Genomic DNA, 7,767 nt, shown 5'->3' with positions numbered 1-7,767 from the left:
TCTTTTTGTTGCATCATCTTGCTGTGTCAGCTTTCCGTGTGGGCAGCGCCATTCCTGGGCAGGCTGCACTTTCTTTCACACTGGGCGGCTCTCCCTATGGGGTGCACTTCTTGTGCATGGGGCTCTCCTATGCAGGGGACACCCCTGCGTGGCAGGGCACTCCTTGCGCGCATCAGCACTGTGCGTGGCCCAGCTCCACACAGATCGAGGAAGCCCAGGGTTTGAACCATGGACCTCCCATGTGGTAGACAGACTCCCTAACCACTGGGCCAAGTCCGCTTCCCATTATCCACTCTTATGTTAAGATTTACTGTGATGCATCTTTCTTACATCCTAATTCAGGTGGTTTATTTCATTTCTTATTGGCATTTCATATCTGATTTTACTTTCTATATCCTCACATCAGGGAGGAAAAGGACGCCCAGGGCTTGACCTCAGAAATAACCAAAAAAGTGGAGTCATTAAAAAATTTCAGCTTGGTGCCAGGAGCAAGAGTGAGTGTCCGTCATAGCACAGGGAAGCTCAGGGAAAGGAAAAGGGAGAGCTGAAAATCACGAGGCTGAAGATGCCTGAACACGTCCATTTATCTAGTCTTAACCTGTGAGAAGCCCTCCCTTCCTGCCTTCTGTCGTAAATCAGACAGCCCTCCTCTTGTCTGGGCCGTGATGCACTGAACAGCCGCTGGGTTGTGAGTGGGGGCGGCTAGCACGGGGATACGTACAAAAATGAGACTGTTCATGTGCAAGAGGCTTTGCTAGTACCCCCCAGTTGAATGAAAAGCATATTTTAACAAGCAGTTTTTCAATTTACTGTTCAAGAAAAGTCATATTCCAAGGCATCCCCTCATTTTTTTTTTCTGGCTATGATTTAAATGTTAATGTAAGATGGAAATGATAACCTATTACTTGATTTTGTAGAACATGCCAGGGGAGATGGATGGATTTGATACACTGGATGTGCCGGCTGTGCTTGAGCTGGACGCAGCTCTGGGCAGAGAGAGCTCGAAGCAGGTCGTGGCCGAGGGCCCCCCACTCAGGCGCGACTGGTGAGACGCCCCGAGACCTTCCACCAGGACGTGTACAAGCTGTGTGCCAAGGGCTTACAGTGAAGCGACAGGTTCAGTTTCTCCCTGTAAGTTTAAGTTTTCCTAAAAAGAGAGAATAGATTTTTTTCCTATGAAATGAAAAGGTATGAAAGTTTGAAAATGAAAAGCTTTTAACATGTACTCTCAGCAGATTTGAATTGATACCCTCTTCCTACAGATTGGTGTCATGACCGTGAATAGCACTGGAACGTCTATGAGTGAAGTTTCTATTGTTTTCTCCTTCTTATTTGCAAAATTCCCTTGATTCACAAGTCTACAACATCCTCCCATAAGGAATACCTTGCATAGGCGTTTAAAAACAATTTAAAATAAAAATAGAATGACGTTAACTAACAATTGTGACCTACTGCCCATAGATTTTTAACTTCTTAGAATCTACTGATGTTTTTCCCACATGGTATAAATTATAAATTATATTGTGTATTGTGATACATGTATTTTTTAAAAAGTAACTCCCCATTCTGTTTGGTTGTAATTAGAGCATTTCTTTCAATTCTTACCACAAAAGTAGGAAAATTAAACTCCAGCAATGTGGATGAAAATTTGATAATCTTGTAAATAGATGGTAAGCTGACTCATGAATATGTCAGTATAGATGAGATGATGTTATATTGGAGAGTAAAAGGGGAAAAATGAAATTTCAAGGCAGCGTGTTCCTATAAATGCATCTGTTTCCACATCAAACTGCTCCAAAACGGCCTTTTACTGAAATGAGGAGACATGCTTGTGAGGACTGACTTTTGGCTTAAATCCTTATTATTTAACTGTAGTAATTAACATTTGGATGAACTTAAATGCAAGAAGTTGAATTACTTAAAGCCAAAAGCTTTATATGTTATAAATGATCCAGCCATCCACAAGTACACTTTGTTGAAACTTGCTTGGCTGCCCTGAAAATGAACAGACATTTTTCAGTGTGTGAATGATGCAGTGGAAGAATTATCAGTGTCTTCTGTGTAGTGTTTGAAAATAACTATATTTCATTTTATGCTCAGGGTATATGAGTTCACACATTTGCTCAAAAGCAGTTATACTGAAAATGATATGTGTTTCATATATATATATATGTGTTTCATATATATATATATTTATTTGCTCCGTTATTTTGGTTCCCTATAAAACGAATCCCAAAGCCATTGCCAAATCTGCTTTTTTATTTTGAATGTGGGTTTAAATACAAAATCCAACTTGGCCCATGATCCTAACCACCTTAGTCCCACAATCCCGTGATGTGGGATCCAATTACAGCTCACTCTCAGCACTTAGCACTTAACGACATCTTTCCTTCTTTCTGCTTCTTTCAGTGAAATGAAAGCCAAAGAGAAGTACCAGTGGACCTGTGGTTAGAAACTGAACGCCTGAGTAAGGGTGAGAAGAGTAGCTCTATAAGGAGTATGGGGCTAATGGCTGCCTTCTCAGGGCCGGTGCACCCTCTTCCTGGTCCACCTGGCACGGGGGTGTCAGCTCACTACGTAGGTATGGGGCAGCTCCGAAGCCAGCCTGCAGCCCGGCTTAGTGTGGACGCGAGCATGTGTGTCCACTCTTGCTCCATAAACCATTCAGAGAGACAATTTCTAGGTGGTGATTATGACATTTTCATTAAAATTCTTCTGAGGAAATCTCCCTGCAGATGGATACTTTATTCTCTCTAAATGAATACCTTAAATCAGCATGACACCCTGATAAGAGTTTTAATTATAATTAAATATATTTGTTTTGTAATTGTCTATACTCTTATTACAGGTACCTTAGGTTAAAAGGTGAATACTATATACCTGGTAGGAGTAATTCGAAAGCCATACCTGAAGTGAGGATAAACTTAACATAGGAAAAGCGAATGTCATTGGCATGACCCTATTTCTCGAATCCCCTTGAGTCTCCAAAAATGTTCCAAGGTTTTCTTAAATGTAATATTATTGAGGAAAAGAAAGCAATGATTTGACACATAGGAGTCAAATAATCCTTGAAAACTGATATAATTTAGTTATATACTTTCATTATAAGGTAATTATTAATTTGTTAAGAAGTTATTGTTTCAGTGAACATGCAGAATGCTAAGAAATAGTACATGTATTTTTACTTAAAGATGTATATTTGATAAATCAGATTAGTTCTGAAATAAAATGGTCTGAGAACAACTTAAAATAGATTAAGACTGAAAAAGGCAGGAAAATTAGGTTCCATTTTCTAACTTAAAAGTGGTTTACTGCTGCCTTGTAGGTATAATGCAACAAGACTCAAATCCATCTTCCTTGGCACTTTTTAATACAACTACCAAAGTTGTGGACCAATGTGAAGTAAATACTAAGCTTTTTTTTTTTTAAGATTTATTTTTATATTATTTATTCATTTCTCTCCCCTTTTCTTCCCCCTGCCCCGGTTGTCTGTTCTCCATGTCTATTTGCTGCATTTTCTTTGTCTGCTTCTGTTGTTTTCAGCGGCACGGGAATCTGTGTTTCTTTTTGTTGCATCATCTTGTTGTGTCAGCTCTCCGTGTGTGCGGCGCCATTCCTGGGCAGGCTGCACTTTCTTTCACACTGGGCAGCTCTCCTTATGGGGCGCACTTCTTGTGCATGGGGCTCCCCTACGCGGGGGACACCCCTGCATGGCAGGGCACTCCTTGCGCGCATAAGCACTACATATGGGCCAGCTCCACAAGGGTCAAGGAGGCGCGGGGTTTGAACCACAGACCTCCCATGTGGTAGACGGATGCCCTAACCACTGGGCCAAGTCCACTTCCCAGTACTAAGCTTTTTGAGTATGTTGTACAGCCATTGCAGAAATTGCTCTGCTGAAAACTCTAAAATTATAAATCCATGCTGTAGAAGTGAGAATCTGATGTAAACATATAAGAATCAGAAAGAGGTCTGGTGGAAAGTAAGGTGGAAAGTTCGTGAAAGTTGTATCACAGCCCTGGTAGAATTAAAAGAACAAATTAAAACATTTTACATTGTGAAATATGACAAGCACAGAAAAGTGTGTAAAACACAGGTGTAACCATGACGCAGTGAAGAAGTGAAACATGCCCACAGCCCGCAAGTGCCCCCGTCGCAGCCCTCTCTCGTGCTAGAGGGCGCCGTTGCCCTTTGTTCAAGGTACCCACATCCTCACTTTTACTTCTCCTCTGCAGCCTAATAATGCATCCCTCAACAAGAGGATTTAATTTCGGGATGTTCTAAACGGGCTCACACTGTCAATGAAGCTTTGTGTCATCGATGTTAGTTTTGTGAGTTTCGTCCATGTTGTTTGTGTGGTGATGACTGGTTCATATTTATCGACAGATAAAATCCCATTACATGAACATTCTGGAGTTCATTTACCCATTCTCTCGTGGATGAACCTTTGGGTCTGTTGTGGTGAGTTCAAGGTTGAGGATTTCAGAGCTGACCAAGAAAAGATGCGGCCACTGGGAGGCTGTAACACACAAGCTACTGTGTGATGGCAGCAGGGAACTTTCTAGAAGCCCAGAGGGGGCCCCAGAGGGGAGGCGGGAAAGGGGGCCACTCCCAGACTCCAGGGGAGAAGGACGTTTCCAGATGGGGGTTAGGAGTCTAGGCAGTGACCCGAGTTGGCCCAGCGTGGACCCTCCCGGCCGAGGCCTCTGAGGGGCGGGAGTGCGGCGCTTTCCCTCTCCTCAACGGCGGGCAAGGCGGGCGCAGTTCCTGGGTTACGTGACTGTGGGCTTTCCTGACAGACCCAGCCTCTCTGACCATTCTTGCTCAGTTAGAGACACCCGCCTCAGGCTCCGGGCGGGGAGCAGGAACCACAGCAGGTATTTCACTAGAGACACTTAAAAAACAAGAATTGATTAAACAGACACCAGGATTAAAAAGGCAAAAAGCCAGTCATGAGGTACCAGGGAAATAGGACTTTCAAGAAGCAGCCACCGCCCTGGGGCTGGAGAAAGGAACTGCCTCTGGAAGAGGGGCAGCCCAAGCCTCCGAGGGAGCGGCTGTGTCCGGCTGGTGTTTGTGTCTCTCAGGGGCCTGGTCTGCAGGGGGTGCCAAGACCTGCGGGCTGCAACTCCTGCTGCTGCCAGGGGGAGGCGCTGCTGCGGCACGCAGCCGGGAGGGAGCCGCTCTTCCTTCTGGGGTCCCTCAGCGTCCTCCACCAGCAGAGGGTGAGTGGATCAGGAGCCGCGGAAAAACGTGCTGCGTGGGCGTGAGCCTCTAGACAGCAGCTTCCTGACCTGCACGGTCAGGGCTACCAGGGCTAGGCCGCTGTGAGCCATCCTTACCTGGGTGCTGGCCTTCTCGAGGGAACGTGCCTGGGAGTGAAATTCCTGGAGCAGGAGAAACCTCACCTACTAGAGAACGCGTTCCAAAGTCCTGGCACCAGGTGCATCTCCGGGTTTTTGTCAACAGGTTTCTAATTTTAGCTGGTCTGGGTATGTAGTGTTATCTCCTTGCCATGTTAACTGGCATTTTTCTAATGCTGATACGGTCGAGCCTCGTCATTTGTTTCGTGACTGTGTTGGGTATCCGTTCTGGTAAGGAGCCTGTTCAAGCCTTCTGCCCACGTTCCTATTGGGTTTTCTGTCTTTTCTTTGTTCATTTGTAGGAGTTCTGTAACTATTCTGGTTATAAATGTCTCTTTATTGCTCGATGTGTTGTACATATCTTCTCTCTTTCATCGTTTTATGGTGCCTTATGTCATCTGTCGTCAGTGGTCTGCCTCTATGGGTGAGGGTTTAGTCAGGTTCTCCTGACTTTTTTTAAAAAATAGCTATTTCTGGGACAGTAAGACACAACTTATTTATTATAACAAGGCTTAGCATATGACAAAGAAAGTCCTTCGACTTTGTTCTTCAAGAGTATCTTGGCCCTCTCTGCCTGGAGGAGGCTGCACCAAATCTCGGTGTTCTTTTCCGTCTTTCTCTCCCAAGCTCTGTTCTTTTCTCCAATTCCCCCCCCCCCACCCAAATGTTCTTTACTGGCCTTACAAAAAAAATAAAACAAACAAAAAACAGAGTGTCTTAGCTATTACTGGCCATCTGCATTTCCTTAATAAATTTAGAATCAGCTTGTCAAATTTTGAAAAAATTCCCTGTGATGCTGTGGATTGGGATCACATTGAATCTCTACATTATCTTGGGAGAACTGATATCTTTAAAATATTGAGTTTTCCAATCTATGAAAATGATATGGCTCTCTGTTTCTTTAGGCCTTCTTTACTATAACTCATTACATTTTCCTAGGAAAAAAGGCATGAAGTTGGATAGATTTATTCCCGGGGACTTGATTTTTTTTCACATGGTCAGTCTCTATTGTAATATTTATTGGGATCACATCATATTTAAATTTTTAAAAAATTAACATTCAGTAAAATTCCATTTTGGGACTGTTTTTATGAATTTAACGCATGCATAGATTTGTGTAACCACCACGATCAGGATACAAATAATTCTGTTACCCCATAAAACTCCCTTGTGCTATCTCCTAGTTTTCTCCCAATCTCTAGCCCCTGGGAAACTTTGCTCTATTGTCCACCAGCACAGTTTTGTCTTTTCAAGAATGTCATGTAAATGGAATCATACAATATAGAATCTTTTGAGACTGGCTCCTTTCATTCAGCTTAAGGCTTTTGAAACTTATCCAAATTGTTATTTGTATTGATAGTTTGTTCCTGTTTATTGCTGCATAGTATTTGTTGCATGATATACTGTAGTTTGCTCATCCATATTTTAAAGTGCTATTGAAAATGTTTTAAGAAAGACTGATACATAACTGATAATGTAGAACTATAATTGATTTATGCATTAAATTTTATCCAGATATCTTGCCAGACTTTCTTGCTCATTTAGTCACTCTATCTGCCAGTTCTTTTCACATTTCCATGTACACAGAATATCATTTATGAGTTATTGCAGTTATAATCTGGAATATTGTGATGTATTTCTTTATTTTCCATTATTTCACTTTTTATTTCTTTTTCTTATCTTACTAGCCCTGGATAGGTCCTCTGATAAAATGTTGAAATATAGTGGTGACAGTAGGTGCCTTTGATTTATTCCTTATCACAAAGGGAATGCTTTTGATATTTCAACTGTTTGCCTCTTCTCTCTCTTTTTCTGTGTCAGTCCACCTAAACGTTTGCCAATTTTGTGGATCCTTTCAAAGGATAAGATTTGGTGGCGGCAGACTTGGCCCAGTGGTTAGGGCATCCATCTACCACATGGGAGGTCTGCAGTTCAAACCCCGGGCCTCCTTGACCCGTGTGCAGCTGGCCCATGGGCTGTGCTGATGCACGCAAGGAGTGCCCTTCCACGCGTAGGGGAGCCCCACTCGCAAGGATTGTGCCCTCTAAGGAGAGCTGCCCAGTGCAAAAGAAAGTGCAGCCTGCCCAGGAATGACACCGCACACACGGAGAGCTGACACAGCAAGATGACACAACAAAAAGAAACACAGATTCCCATGCTGCTGACAAGAGAAGTGGACAAAGAAGATGCAGCAAATAGACACAGAGAACAGACAACCGGGGTGGGGTGGGGTGGAAGGGGAGAGAAATAAATAAATAAATCTTTAAAAAAATAAGATTTGGTTTCTTAGATTTTCTCTGTTGTTTCCCTGTTTGCTATTTCATTGGTTTTTGTTTTGATCTTTGCCATTTTATTCCATCTGCTAATATTGGGTTTTATTTGCTCTTTTTTCTGGTTTATTAAG

Source organism: Dasypus novemcinctus, chromosome 8, assembly GCF_030445035.2.
Source record: "Dasypus novemcinctus isolate mDasNov1 chromosome 8, mDasNov1.1.hap2, whole genome shotgun sequence".
NCBI classification, from domain to species: Eukaryota; Metazoa; Chordata; class Mammalia; order Cingulata; family Dasypodidae; genus Dasypus; species Dasypus novemcinctus.
The sequence above is the reverse complement of the archived record's forward strand: the minus strand, read 5'-3'. Positions refer to the sequence as shown.